This window comes from Mustela lutreola, chromosome 6, assembly GCF_030435805.1.
Source record: "Mustela lutreola isolate mMusLut2 chromosome 6, mMusLut2.pri, whole genome shotgun sequence".
Lineage (NCBI taxonomy): Eukaryota > Metazoa > Chordata > Mammalia > Carnivora > Mustelidae > Mustela > Mustela lutreola.
In genome coordinates this window covers 131770279-131785387 of record NC_081295.1, presented here as the reverse complement: position 1 = coordinate 131785387, position 15109 = coordinate 131770279, and the positions used below count along the sequence as shown (strand labels likewise).

At 42.6% G+C, this 15109-nt stretch overlaps 1 non-coding gene across 1 annotated transcript; it reads right to left on the bottom strand.

Annotated features, from left to right (window-relative positions):
- Window positions 1-3596: 3596 nt before the first annotated feature.
- LOC131834859 (5S ribosomal RNA) lies at window positions 3597-3715 on the bottom strand. The gene has a single exon (XR_009354979.1). It is a non-coding gene; the product is annotated as a 5S ribosomal RNA (ribosomal RNA).
- Between the last annotated feature and the right edge of the window lie 11394 nt (window positions 3716-15109).

The following is a 15109-nucleotide window of genomic DNA, read 5'->3' as shown; positions in this document are numbered from 1 at the left end:
TCATTGGACTCCTGTGACATACGAACAAAGCTTGAAAGTCCTATTGATGAGAGCACCAAAAGGAGGACTTCATCTCTCCAAAGACTTTATACAGTCTCTACCCAGCAAGTATCCCCCCAGAAAACCATCAAAGATTCCTAAGGGGAAAGTAGGATCTCAATCCATGGGATGTCCAATAGGTTCATAGGTTACCTATGTTACTAAAACAGGTTCAGAGTTTGAATGAACGGTAGTGTACAGTTTCAATGGACCCCACCTTGATGGAGAGATTCAATGCAATCCAGTTTCCTATCTAGCAAGTGCCTGTGTCCGTGGAGAAGCCAATTCGCCTATTTCCATGGAAAGGAAAAGGGCTCGTTATTCCCCGGCAAATCAGAAGAAAGAAGCGAGAGCAAGAGTGAGGGAGAAAGAGAGTGAGAGGAGAATCTGATGGGATACGATTTCTTACAAAAGGACTCTTGAAATAACCCGAGAAAGACCAATAGGAAAGGGCCGACTTTGAACAAGTGGTGCTCAACGACGTGAATATCCACATGGAATATAAGAGGTTTGAACGCTATTCCAGACTGATGGAGCCTGCATGCAAAAGAGGACATCAGAAGTTTTCCGGGAGATACAACAGGAAACCATTTTTAGTATCTGGGGGAGGTGGCAGAGATGAGTGGAGCAGAACACCAAAAACGGGAAGCCCAAGAAAGCTTGGGAAGTTGGACTCTACTCATTACAAGGTTCCAAACAAAAAATCTTGTCCACCAAATGACAAGACTAAAACTATGAAAGGCTCTAGGGAGATACTGGCTAAGGAACTTTACACAACTCTAGATAGGATAACTAGGAATCAAGAAGGATAGGTAGGTAACGTCAAAACAAATAAAATCCTTGCACAGAAATATCCCAAGGAGAAAACCATCAGCCAGGAAACACATGAGAAGGTTCCTAAAATCCTCAGTGATCCCAAAAGAGCAAAGGAAAACACAATGTGTTAGTGTGATCCCAGAGGAGGCAGACCCCAAAGAGTGTTGCTTCATCCAACGGATTGAATTGTGAAAAACGGATTTAGTCATCGAGTGGGGCACCTGGGTGGCTGCTTTCTTCTGGGGTCCTGATGCCAGGGTCTTGGGATCAAGCCCTGCCTGGGGCTCTCTGCTCAGCAGAAAACCTGCCTCTCCCTCTCCCACTTCCACTGCTTGGACACCCTCTCCAATTCGGCTCCCTCTGTCACTGACTCGGTCTTTCTGTCAAATGCGTCCATCAATCAAGCAATTCCTTCCATTCAAGAAGTAAAAATCAAATGTTGACGCATGGGGTTCTCATGAACGACAAGAATATGGAGGGTTGTTTGATGATTTTTTTTAAGGTTTTCTATCTTCCTTTGACAGACAGAGAGTAGAAGGAAAGAGAGAGACAGGCAGAGAGAGAGAGGAGCAAACAGGCTCCCTGCTAAGGAAAGAGCCAGATGCAGGGCAGGGTCCGCAGGCTGGTGCCTCGCCAAGTGCAGCATGAAGCCCTGCAGCAGCTCCAACAGTCCCATGGGGATCTCCTTGCCAGTGTTGCCTGCCCCTCCCCTGCCTGGGGTGCCTGGGCACTGCCCTTGCCTCCTCCCTGGACCGATATGCGGCCTGGCCCCCACACACCCGCACTCCCGCAAGCATGGTCAGAGAGTGCTGGAGATGCTCCCAGAGGTTTGCACCAGGCTCCTGGGGCTCAGCTGCTCCCTGTGGCAGTGGTGGCTGCTGAGGGAGCCCGGCCCTGGGAGGGCGGGCAGCATCCTGGCAACCTCCCGCTGGCCCCAGGGCCGTCGCTTCTCTCCCCACCCTCCCACTCTCAACCATTGTTCATTTCTGTGAAGTGTTTTCCTAGTGTGTTTTAGGGCAAGAGCACTCTTGAATGGGGGAGGGGCAAGGGCAGAACCCAAAGAGAGACCTAGCGGACTCTGCCCTGAGCCCAGAGCTTGCCTCAGGGCTCAATATCAAGAGCTTGAGATCACCACCTGAGCCAGAACCAAGAGTTGGGCACTTGACTGAGGGTGCCAACCAGGTGCTCCGCAGCTGTTGTTGACCAGTATCTGGAGACGGGCGCCTGCGTGGCTCTGTTAGTTCAGCCACTGCCTTGGGCTCAGGTCATAACCCGGGACTGGCAGGATCTCGTCCCTCCTCGGGCTCCTTGGGGAGTTGGCTTCTCCCACTGACCTTCTCCTCTCTCATACTCTCTCTCCACTCATTCTCTCTCAAGGAAAGAAAGACAAGCTTTCCACTAATTAGTCTTGAGCCTTCTTTGATGGGCTTGAATGTGATTGATCTCCATGAGTTTTCTCATCACATGCAGACACTTTGAGGATAGCCATGTCTTTCTAAAAGGATCCTTTGTTGTTCTGAAATGTCTTCTTTCTCTGTTCATTGTCTTTCCATTGTCCCTTCTCAAGACCTGGGAAAAGCAGCCTTTGAGGATTCCTTTGGGTACGGTCTAGCCCTTTTCATCATTTTTCTTTCCACAAAATCTATACTAGCCTCTGCATCCTTCTATGTAGAGTGTATTTTGCACTGACCTATGGAGGTCTTTTCTTTCAATAGAATTTTAGTCGTTCACTCTGAAGGTTATTGTATTGTTGAAATGTTAAAGTTGATATCTACTACCTCGCTAGGCGTATTTTCTTTTCCCTGTCTATTCCTTCTTCCCTTTCCTTTTGGAACTACCTTCCTTTTGATGATCTGAGTCCTTTGGAGGCTACTCTCTGCCTTCTTTTACTGGTGGTCACACAGGCAGTGAGAGATTAGGAAGTAATTCTGACCCTTTTTACAAAGGTTCTCCTCCTTGTTTAGGGAATCTGTAGGGTCAGCTTTCTTGGAGGGATCATTTCATCCTGCTCCGAACGCATGCTCCTTGCCACGTCTCTACTGAATATTCTGACTTAGCCAGAAGAACTCTTCCATCAATTGACCTCTAGCCTTGTAGGAGTTTTGGCAACCATCTTGTTCCATGCCTTGACTCTTTGTTAAAACCTGGAGCATTTTCTTAGACACACACTGCTTCCTATGGAGCAAGGACACAAGAGGACTCCAGTGTGTATTTCCAAGAGCTTGTTTTCTACTTGACTTGCTTCTCTCTGGAATCCATGGCCTTTTCATTACTCCAGCCTTCCTGAATTCCAAGCTCTCTTTCCTCACAGCAGGGAGACTCCCATCATTTCCCCCACACCCTCCCTGCGTCCATGGCCGTGGTCCTCACTCTGGTCCCCCTTTCCCTGCCTCTAGCCCCCTCCAACACTGCCCCACCCTGCCAGCAGTCCCCCAAGACCGGCTGAGGTGCGGGTGGGCCTCGTGCTGTGGAGGTGGAAAGGCAGGGTTGTGGCTAGCCACCCGTGCAGCGGGCGGCCCTTTTGGGGCCAGGGGCCCGCGATGCTGGGGCTGGGGGTGGCCAGGGGTCAGGGGGTCAGGGGCGTGAGGGGACCGGGCTCAGGGGCTGAGGCATTCAGGGACTGTAGGGAGACCGCCGCGTTGGCCACGGAGCGGAGTGGTGGCAGTCAAGGGAGAGGAAGGGATGCCGAATGAGGAAAGAAAAGAGGAAGGCCAAAGACAAGCTTTTGGGGGCGAGAAAAAAGCCTACAGCACCCGGTATTCCCAGGCGGTCTCCCATCCAAGTACTAACCAGGCCCAACCCTGCTTAGCTTCCGAGATCAGACAAGATCGGGCACGCTCAGGGTGGTATGGCCATAGACGCCTACCGTGGCAGCTGGCCACCTCAAGAGCCTGCTGCACACTTCCCGGCCCCGGCGTGCGCCGAGGCTCCCTGCTCCGCCGAGGCTCCCTGCTCCGCCTGCCCTGGGCCTGGCACCTGCATCCCAGCCCGCCCGCCCACAGGCCCAGATGCCTGTGGCACTGGGGCCTCACCAAATTCCGTCCGGGCACTCTCCCATCCCGGGACTCCCCAGCCCCACCGCTGCGTGCCGCCCCAAGTGGCAACCGGGTGTGTCTCAGCGCCCCCCAGCGACCACCCAGCGACCACCCAGCGCCCTAGGCCTGGCCCAGCTGGCCACCTCGCCTTCCCTCCTCTCCTCTCCTCTGCTCTCCTCTCCTCTGCTCTCTCTCCTCTGCTCTCTTCTGCTCCCCTCTCCTCTGCTCTCCTCTGTTCTCTTCTCTCCTTGTTCTGCTCTGCTCTGCTTGGCTCTCTCCTCCTCTCTAACCCGCCTGGCTTCCAGCCCACCGAGGACAGGGGCGTTGTCACATCCCAGTCCAGAAGCTGCAGCCCCGCCCTTTAATCCCAAGGCAGTCTCCCTGGCTCTGAGCTAGTTTGGGAGAGAGGTGGGCCCTAGTGATAAAAGACGCTCCTGGAGAGGAGTGCTCTACAGAACTGCTTCTTCAGAGCTCAGGGTGTGTTCCTTTCCGCATCCTGCACCAGGCATTTTGCCTAGCCCTCCAGCCAGCCTGGGAGGCGGTAATTCGTGGAGGGATGCGTCCTTGACTGGATTCCTCCTCGTGGGTTCACACAGCGCACCTCCCAGATGCTATCATGTAGGCATCGGACCGGCCGACCCTCTTCATGAGCTACTTGGAAACGGCTTTGTTGACAGGAAGACGTCTTAGCGTTTCTTGCATAGGGCTCTTGGCATTGGCTTCTTAACCTAAGCTTGGAAGCCAGGGAGGGGGCTTGGTCTTAAGGCCCAGGGGCGACACTGGAGTGAAGATTGGGGACCTTGAAGCAGCCTCTGTCCGCAAGACGCAGGTGTTGCTAAAGTGTGTGGGACAGCTCGGGGAAAGTATTTGGTGCTTCCCGGTGAGCGGGAAACATGTCTGTGGCGAAGGGGCCCTTTGGCTCTGACAGCAGCAGTAAGAGATGGTGCAGCCGCACACATGGGCTTGAGCGGGAACACCCGTGCATATGGGGCAAGAGGAAATTGGAAAGCACCTCACCTAGGACACCGAGGTGTGTGCAGAAGATTCCGTTCAATGAACGCCTGGTTGCCCCAGGAGGGGCAGCACCCTGCCATGCACTCCACTCTTAGGAACAACAGGGCAGGGAAAGCCACCATTCGTCTAGCATCGTTCTGGAAGCCAGAGCCCATGCCCGGTGCCGAAGAGGCCCAGGGTCCAAACCGCCGTGAGAGCGGGTCACCCCGAAACAGCATCCTCCCAGGCAGAAGACAGCAGTGTTCTCCACAGGGTGTGTGGAGGCTTGAGGAACATGCCAGGCCCTTCCCTGGGAGTGAGAAACAGTTCTGCTGAGAGAGCAGCCTTCCCCTCCAACAACACTGTCGAGGAAAGGTGCGTCCGCAAACACGTTCTTGCCAGAGAACACAGGTGCCTTCAGAAGCATGTGTGAGGCGACTGGGCACAGTGCAGCCATCTCACCTAGGAGGCCAGTGCTTGCGGCGGGCGCGCACCGCGAGAACCATGTTCCAGGGAGACAGACGTGATTTTCAAACGTACTTGAAGAAGCCTCAGCCAAAGGGCCCTATGGACGAAAGCTCAGACGCCTTCCTGTTAGGAAAGCTGTTTGCGCCCCTATGGCTCATCAAGAGGGAACCCCTCGCAAGTGTGGTGGGACATCTTTGGCAAGGTGCCGCACCCAGACCTGGTTAATTATATAATAAGGAGTCTGAAGAGTTCCCAAAATGACATGGAATTTGGGAATAGAAAGATGACCTATGAAGAATAAAAGGACACATGTTCCAAGCAGAGTAAAAATTCTAAAAAATCTCTACAAAACCAAAAAACCACTTAAACCTCCCTCAAGCATACAGCTTTCAACATAACCACTATGAAATTCTGTTCTGCTCTGATTCCCTTAGGTGATGCCTGCTTTGAAGGTTTTACTGGCTTGTTAAATTGCAATGAAGGCAAATGGTTTCCCCTTTTCACATTGACAGATGACCAATAGCCCCATACCACTATGTTAACAAGCACTACCAACCTCTGTGCTGCTCTACTGCTCCAAAGCCCTCTGGGTGCCACACTGTGTTGGGGGCAGAGATGAGTCCAGTGAGAAAGTCATCACACCCAAATCATGATGTTGCCAGGATCATCTGGCTGTACTCTGGCAAACACTACATTAAGCTGCTGATAGCAACGTAAAGTTCAGCATGGTTGAAGGATCTATATTCTGATTGCCCTCTGGCTCTATGGAAATAGCTCATGTGATACTTTGTACATGAGTCTCTTTTTAATATGTAAATATCAGGAGAGAGAGAATCCAATAAATAAACCTTAAAATATTTGAATTACTTGGACTGTAAAGCTAGACAAGTTTATACTTTGAAGCAACATGAATTTATATTCTGATACTATTTGTTTTAACAGATAATATTGATATTGGGTTTTCATATCAATATTATAGCACAGAGGAGTGCAGTGTCATATATGAGCACATAACTGTCTATTTAAAGAAGTATGCATTTGCATTTACTAATACCTTGTATTCCATATGCTTCATTTTTTTAAAAAGAAAAACTCTAAATAGCAGAGGCTCTTACAATAATTCTTGAAAATAATACTTCTAGGCTGATAAATTTGATGAACATAAAACAGTACAGCAGGAAACTTACACACAGTCTAATGCTTGTGTTTCTAAAAAACACTGTTCAATTTATGGCATGTTCCATATGAGAGCCAAGATACACAGAGCCTCCTAAAACAGTCTCTGAGATTTAAAGCCCATACTATTTCTTATGGACTTGGTTTTCCTGCCATTTATAATTTCCATTTATTGCTTCCTTAATAGCCTGGGAATGACCTTATATTTTGTAACCTTTTATTTTCCTCTTTAGGACTTTAAATGATTTACACATATCATCTTTAATTGACACCTCAGTGTGACATCAGCAAAATAGAGAGGATGGATAGCACAATTCACAAAACATTATCCTTGCAACTACATTTCTAATATTTTTAAAAACAAATGAGCAGAACACACTTGCTTTTAAGCTTTTCTTGACAATCTTTTCTAGAAGGCTTATCCTAGTACTCAAATTCCAGTATTCAAATCTTGTGCACCAAAACAATAAACAAAGACTTTTCACTTCAACCCCAAATTCAGCAAATTTAGGGAATAAGAATACTTTTCTTCAAGTAAGTTGAGTGTACAGTTTTGAGACTAAGAGGTGAGAGTAGAGTTGAGGAAGTATAACCCATCTTTACTTGGAATTAATGAGATGGAAGGCAGATATTATCATCATATACTTCTAGAGCTCCTAGGAAACTTAGAGACCACAAGACCAATCCTCTCAATACTGAGGACACTGAAGCCTGATAGCTTTCTTGGTATCAGAGAGTTTCTAATAGTAGTTGGGACCACTCAGGCATTCCAACTGCAGGTCTTATGTGTTTTCTACTACATAAAGCTCTTTTCTTACAGAACCTGATTTAATATAATCAAAGCAGATGTAAAAAAAAAAAAAGTATCAACAAACATAAAGATCAATGGGGGGAAATGACACATAGTGAGAGAGGAGTACTGAATGATTAAGATGTTTTATTTTATGAAAATGAGGAAGAAGACGAGGCAGTTTCAGTGATGAGCAGTAACAGATATTAAAGACAACTTATATCACTTAGGTCCCTCATCCCTTATTTTCTTTTCTTCTGATACTTAAATCCCCTTGATCAATCCTATCAATATCATTCCATTATATAATTACTATGTAGTCATCCAAATCATACTTGAATCCATTTGGTGATGGAGAATATACTGTTTCAGAGGCATGCATTTCATCTGACTTAACCCAAACCAATTTCCTTTCAAGTTCTTTCCTTGAAGAAAAAATATTTCTAGATTAAAGAGTGAAGTGATGATAACCATTTGATGTTTAAATTTATTTACTCTTTCTATAACAGAAAAAAATGTATCTGAATCTAATATAAACACAAAGAATTTCCTATCCTTTAGGATGAAACGTGCAAAGCCAAAAAGTGAATTAAAATGATATTTTTCAACTTTTCCACTGTTAAGTATGGCAATTGTATTAGGTACTTTATCAGTTTTCATGATAGCCTTGAAATATATGATTATATATATATATATATATATATATATATATATGTATATATATATATGATTTAAGAAGTTAATAGCATCAATAGACATTTGGGGCTATAGTTAAGGTTCTTTCCTTGCATTACAATGTCACAAACCTTTAATATCTTTGAACCAAATAATAACTTCTTCAATCTAAAAAAAAAATTCAAGAGTCTTATTTACCTTCTAGTAAAGCAGTCATTTAGCATGAACTGTTCAATGGTAAAATAAGATATTCTATAGAAAGTACAGATGGATGAATGATAAGTACTAGCGTGAATGAAAAACATCTCAAGGCAAAAATGCAAAAGCCATACATAATAGAAAAAGATGTTTATGGAACACAATCAATGACCTTGTCTTGAATTCTGTGTCTGAAAGAGAAATGTTCTTAGTAGAGACTTCAACTAGAGACCATATTTTGTCTACCATCACTGCTAAACTTTCCATGGATGAGGAGTCAGATTTAAATTTGAGTAAATCAGATTTCACCCTTTAGTTAATTCTGATCAATACAGTATCATAAATGCAAAGCCTTAAAGTTCTAAGAATACTCTTTGACTATTATTTTTTAATTTTAACTTATCCCAAGTTTATTATTTTCTGTGTCTCAATATGACCACATGCATGTAGATCAGAGATGCTCTTTCCATGTATATGTATGGACATATGTATATGCTATCATACATAACACATATCATTAATTTACTATACTGTGTAATGTACTACAATGGTTCTTGCTTTAAGGAATAGCAAAGTAAACCAGCATACCTCAAAAGAAGAAATTAAAAGAAAGGAAGAAAGAAAGAAAGAAAGCTAAACAGCAATCCCCACCTTGAAAAATAAAAAGATTAAGCAATGGACTGTGTATTTGGAAAAACAAAGGCAATTTAGGAATATTTTTAACACCTCAAAATTAAAGATAGAGCAAAAACACTCACGATTAATTCCTTTAGCCTACTGGAGCCAATTCAGCTTATGGGAGACAATCATTAAATTCTCAGAAATTTGGGGAGCAGGTTATTAAGTATAGCCATTATTTAAAAAGTAAATTGAAGCTCACAGTTGAATAATGTATCAAAAACAAAAGTGATAGAAACTAAAAATTTATAATTTCCTAATTATTTTGCTACATTTTACTACTATCGATGTACTTGGTGTGGTCTAATTTGATTATTATACCAGCCCCAGAGAAACACTATACAATCATGTGACACTGAACATCTCTTTCTGACACCTCTTTCACTGCTTTTATTTGGTGCCTTAAAAGCGACCATGGTGGGGATTCTTACAGCACAGAAATCAATCTAAGCTGCAATGCAAGGTGTTTTATCCCCCTCCATCCCAAAGGCAGCAGCTGCTAAACATTTAAAAGCACACCACTGATGGGGCGCCTGGGTGGCTCAGTGGGTAAAGGCCTCTGCCTTCAGCTCGGGTCGTGATCCCACGGTCCTGGGATTGAGCCCCACATCGGGCTCTCTGCTCAGTGGGGAGCCTGCTTCCTCCTCTCTCTCTCTGCCTGCCTCTCTGCCTACTTGTGATCTCTGTCAAAAAAATGAGTGAAATCTTTAAAAAAAAATAAAAGCACACCACTGATATTCTGAACAGGGATGAATGTAGCTTAGTGGTTCACAACACAGCCTCTGAATCTGATCTTGTCCATTGATATCTCTGTGCTCTTGCACAATTTTCTTAAATAAGTAGTGGCTTAGTCTCTTCATCTGGTTTATAAATCTTTTGAAGCACTTAACACTGTGTCTGGATTGGAACTTTAAGAGACCAGTAAATGCGAACTGTAATCACTATCAACCACAAGATGGAGCAATGATCTACAGAATGGGCCAGCGGGTTTAGTCTTATGTTCAAGAGAACTAGTAAAATAGACAAATTAGGTTTTTTCATAATTTACTTAGTTCTTTATATAGAATTGTATGCCTTAGGAGCCAGAGTGTAGGGAGAAATCAATTGCATTCTCTGAAAAACTACAAAGAAGAGGGTTTTCATACTTGTATAAAAACATATATGCTTTCCTAATATTTATATTTTTTTATTTATAGGGATAATCAGGAAGCGATTAGTTCAAGCAGTGGAACATAAGATGGTAACGTTTAAGGCTTGAGAAAATAACATAAGTTAAAAAAAAAAACCAATAAGGTGGAATAAGTTTTAAACTTGTAGATAGACATCTTCCAAGATGTAAATTTATTACAACTTGAGGCTAGAATGATCATATCATGAACTTTCTCTGATTATACTCTTCTCTTTTTTACCAAGAGATTCCATTTCTGTATTTTAATTTCAGAGTCCTTCTGACTGCCATATGTGAAATACACATTCTTGAGTGTTCTGAATTCCATTTGTTGCAAAAAGGCAAAAAAAGAAAAATTGAGCAACAGGATATATATGCTGCAGGCCCTCCACTCTGGACATAAGATAGGACCCTTGAAATCCCTATAACATGGATTTGTGATGATGCCAGTGAGGTCACCCAGTTCTCTTTGCCTGAAAACCTCCTACGCACTCACCCCAGCTTCCCAGTTCTGTAGTTTTTGCTTGACAGTGTGAGTCCTACTTCTGAATTCAAAGTGGGGAAGTGGGTTAGTAAGTGTAAAGTATAAATTCCTCAGTGTAAGTTTAGAGCTAGAGGGGTTTTCTGCAAGTGATTGTAGGAGGCACTGTCTGCAAGGAGATAAAATCAGTCCAGAAGTTCAAGTCATAAATGGGGAAGGCACCAATGCACATCAAATTTGAAAAATGAAGCATGGCTTTAAAAGGAGAAAATAGTGGAAGAATTTGTGGATAAGACATGAGAGACTAGAAGACTTGCAGAGTATAGGAGTTTTGATGGTTGAGGAACTTGTCCATAAACTTAGTTTATCTGCTTCCCAACAGTGGTGGGAAGGTGGACAGTACTGCTTAAATGATCTGGACCAAATGTTCTTATTCTCTTTCCTCCTTTTAAGGTCTGTTTCTAAGCAATAAAACTTGGAAGAATTTTTTGATGTATTTCCATGATACTGACTTTCCCACCTGGTGTCTGGAAAATAAGAGTTATCCATTAGATGAGTACTAAGTAAATTTTCACTAAAGTGTAAATGATTCATAACCAAATTCCATAGGAATTTATAAACCCCAAAAGAGTGAGAGGTGTTGGAGAGGGTTTAAAGGTCTAAAACCTCATGAGGCTCCCTACTACTGTGGTGGAATCTCAGGTATTCAGAAGCAGGTGGCCAGCATACATTTTGAAATGAAAGATCATGAATTCACCTATTTAGCCAAGAGATGAATGATAAGTCACTGCACCCTAACTTCATCAAGCCAGTATCATTGCTCTCCAGAAAATAGCACAATAATGACTATGTCAAACATAGAGATTCTGAGGATACCTGTGTGGCCCCAGTGGTTAAGTGTCTGACTCTTGATTTCAGCTCAGGTCTTGATCTCAGGATGCTGAGTTCAAGTCCATACATTGGAGCAGAAAGGAAGGAAGGAAGGGAGAAAGGGAGAATAGGAGACAGGAGGGAGTTAGGGAGGGAGGGGGGTGAAAGAGAAAGAAAGAAAGAAAGAAAGAGAAAGAGAGAAAGAAAAAGGAAGGAAAGGAGGGAGGGAGAGGAACAGAAAGAAGGGACATAGGGATTCTGGACCTATTTGACTGCTTGTCATCTCTAGATTGGTATTATAATCTCTATTTAAAAAGATAAATAATGAAATTTTTTAAAAAGATAAGTGATGAAATAATGAGCAACATTCAAATTTATAGGTATATGCCTTCATGCTCCTTCCAGTAAACCATGTTACTCATATACTATCAAGAAATAGAAAGGAGAAAGTATATGGAGTATTTTTGCCATAAGCCATAGAGTTTGTTAACATTCCGAGAGTGATCTATATTGAATACCATTAATGTGTACCTGGATCCCAGTAATGTGATTTCAAAGACTTAACTCAGAAGGAAAAAAAAGCACATTTAAAATTCATGCCAAAAAGTGACAGATCAGTGAATAAAGACTCAGTTAAATGGGAAGGACATGCGAGGACAATATACCTAAGGCTCTGATATGATGAGAGAAACTCACTTGAGTTTCTCAATGATCAATGTAGTTGCTTTTTTTTTTAAGATTTTATTTATTTATTTGACAGACAGAGATCACAAGTAGGCAGAGAGGCAGGCAGAGAGAGACGTGGAGGCAGGCTCCCCACTGAGCAGAGAGCCCGATACAGGGCTCGATTCCAGGACCCTGGGATCATGACCTGAGCTGAAGGCAGAGGCTTAAGCTACTGAGCCAAGCAGGTGCCCCTCAATGTAGTTTTAACAATACATTTCAGCTGGGTAAATTTAAAACTATTTCTCAGACATCGAAGTGTTCATGCATGTACATACTTGTCTATGGTCACATATGTGCATAATTGGTACCTATTTATATATCCACATGGTATGTAAAGATATATGTTGTTATGCCTGATGTGTTGTTAATGAATATTGCCTGAATTAGCATTCTGACTCTTAGAACAGTAGTTCTTAAATATTTTTTTGTGGACTTTAAGTTTTGAGATACATGTGATTTAACCAAAGTGCACTTTAAAAAGCCGGTATTACTTAGTAAGTGGATTATAATTGATCAAGGAAAAGCATATTTGCTTCCTAAAGTATTCCCAAGGTTGATTAAGAGGCATTTCACAAATTATAAAAACAATTTGCTACTGGCTGACAAGACAGAAACTTCCCCACACCAATGAAATCCAAGAATAGACCCAGGTGAAACATGACATATGGTTATCAAATTGTTTTAACACACCAGTTAGAATGAAATGGAAGCTTTTAGAGTATCCTACAAAATGGCCACTACTAATTCTAGTTGCCCTGTAGAAACTCAGCACTGGAAGTTACCCATTGTGCTTAATCTCCAGTGAGTATTTCCATAACTTAGAAAACTAAGCACTTGGTTTATTATGCAAGCTCTTGGGGTGCCTGGGTGGCTCAGTGGGTTAAAGCCTCTGTCTCCAGCTCAGGTCTTGATCCCAGGGTCTTGGGATCGAGCCCTGCATCGCATAGCATCAGGCTCTCTGCTTGGCAGGGAGCCTGCCTCCCCACCTTTCTCTGCCTGCCTCTCTGCCTACTTGTGATTTCTGTCAAATAAATAAATAAAATCTTAAAAAAAAAACCTCTCAAGAGACAAATAGAGTAATCTTCAGTATGAAAGTTCTGAATTTCAGAACTCTTAGATTTTTCAAATTGTTTTCATACCCCTCTCAACAGAGTCTTAAAATAGTTTCATGAGGATCGCAGGCAGAGATCATTATCAGTATTCTGAAGAGGAAAACAAAAATCAAGGCACATATCTGTGGAGATACTTGAAAACACAATGTTTAGAATTTGCTTTATGTGTTAGTGGATCTATTTTTTTTCCTAACAAATTGTGCAAAAGTGCTTTTCTCAAAATCTTTGGCACTTATATTTGTCAAAATAATAATTGAAGCAATAAAAACAACCATCAAGCACAGAAAATAAGTTTTCACTAAGCTTCAAATTAATATAAAATGATATTAGTTCATAAATGTGTCTTTTAGGGATAAAAATTAAATATATTGTCACACTTAGAAAAAAATAAACAAATGTTAAAGACACATGATTTCTCAGTTAATGTATTTAAGTTCTTTACAGAAAGCTTGATCTTAGGATTTTTTCTTTTAAGATTTTATTTATTTATTTGTCAGACAGAGATCACAAGCAGGCAGAGAGAGAGAGAGAGGAGGAAGCAGGCTCCCCGCTGAGCATAGAGCCCCATGTGAGGCTCGATACCAGGACCCTGGGATCATGATCTGAGCTGAAGGCAGAAGCTTTAACCCACTGAGCCACCCAGGTGCCCCAGGATATTCTTTTACCCTAAACTGGTAAATACCCACAAATATTAATTCATTCTAAAAGTAATGACAAGACATAGCTTGCTGCACATGCACTAGACTCCACAACCATTGCTTTCTGCCCATCCAATAATTGGTTATTCTTTGTTTTTAATTGATTATCCAGAAGGAGACAATGGATTACTTCTTTTTTTAAAAAATGCATATTTAAATTCAGTATAGTTAACATGCACCATATTTTTATTTTCTGGGTAGAATTTAGCGATTCATCTGTCTTAAATAACATCCAGTGCTCATTCCATCAAGTGCCCTCCTTAATGCCAATCACCCAGTTACCCCATGCCCCCACATATTTCCCCTCCAGAAACTCTCAGTTTGTTCTCTACAGTTAAGAGTCTCTTATGATTTGCCTCCCTCTCTGTTTTCATCTGATTTTATTGTTCCTTCCCTTTCCCTGAGTTCATCTCTTCGTTTTACCCTTAAATTCCACATATGAGTGAACTCATATGGTATTTGCCTTTCTCTGTCTTACTTACTTCGCTTAGCATAAAACCATCTAGTTCCATCCACATCATTGCAAATGACAGGATTTCATTCTTTTTGATGGCTGAGCAATATTCTGTGATGTGTGTGTACATGTATATACCACATCTTCTTTATTAATTCATCTGTTGATGGACATCTGGGCTCTTTCTGTAGTTCAGGTATTGTGGGTGTTGCTGCTATAAATTTTGGGATGCATGTGCCCCTTTGTATCACTATGTTTGTTTCCTTTGTATAAATACTTAGTAGTGCAATTGCTGGGTTATAGGGTAGCTCTATTTTTAACCTTTTGAAGAACCTCTATGTTGTTTTCCAGGGTGTCTGCACCAGTTTGCACTCCCACCAACTGTGTAAGAGGGTTCCTCTTACACTCTGCATCCTTGCCAATGCGTATTGTTTCTGGAGTTGTTAATTTTAGTCATTCCGACTGGTATGAGGTGGTATCTCATTGTGGTTTTGATTTGTATTTTCCTGATGCCAAGTGATATTGAGCAGGTTTTCATGTGTTTGTTGGCCATTTGGATGTCTTCTTCGCAGAAATGTCTGTTCATGTCTTCTGCCCATTTCTAGACTGGATTTTTTGGTTCTGGGGTGTTGAGTTTGATAAGTTCTTTATAGACTTTGTGTTACTTCTCTATACATGTTTAGTTAATTTGAACCTTTGTTTTTTGCTCCAACTTGGGATTCTGAAGAGGTG